Source organism: Erithacus rubecula (assembly GCF_903797595.1).
Source record: "Erithacus rubecula genome assembly, chromosome: 1".
NCBI classification, from domain to species: Eukaryota; Metazoa; Chordata; class Aves; order Passeriformes; family Muscicapidae; genus Erithacus; species Erithacus rubecula.
Window position 1 is genome coordinate 72,396,146 of NC_136658.1, and position 565 is coordinate 72,396,710.

The 565-nt window shown below is 40.9% G+C and overlaps 1 protein-coding gene across 1 annotated transcript in view; it reads left to right on the top strand.

The window, feature by feature from the left end:
- Positions 1-565, top strand: part of SUPT20H (SPT20 homolog, SAGA complex component) — a 29,515-nt gene that overhangs the window by 28,531 nt on the left and 419 nt on the right.

Sequence of the window (565 nt, forward strand, 5' to 3'; positions counted from 1 at the left end):
TGCAAACATTCAAGGGGTGCTTGTGGCACATATCTAAATACTATACCAGGTGCCAATAGATTTCAAAATGGCATGGATGTAAGCACCTGGAAGTTCAAATGTAGCACTACTACAGTCAGTACATGGAAGCAAAAGCTCTGCAAAGCATTCCTTTTACCATTCAGATGCTTCATGAAAATATTTTAGCAATTTTTTAGCACAGTCTTCTCGTTGCAATACATACAGAAAATTCATATGATGTATACACTGAGAAGGTTATCATGTTAAAAAGGTACTGTGTAACCCAAACACTCAGTGAAGTTGCTGAGTTACTGCAGTTACTGCAATGAAGAGAAAGGGCAAAGAAATAAATCTGCACGCATTCACATATAAAATCTTAGCTTGTGCCCTCAGCAGGCTTCTGTGCCACTGGTGCTGCTTGACTGTACCCATTGCCCCACTACATGGCGTGTTCCTTTTGTCAACCTGGTGCTTCCTCATTTTTCCTTCTCTCCCCCTTCATTCTTCCTGATGTGAAAGCTTTATAGTCAACACTAACAAGCTTTTTCTCCCTTCTCCATGGCAG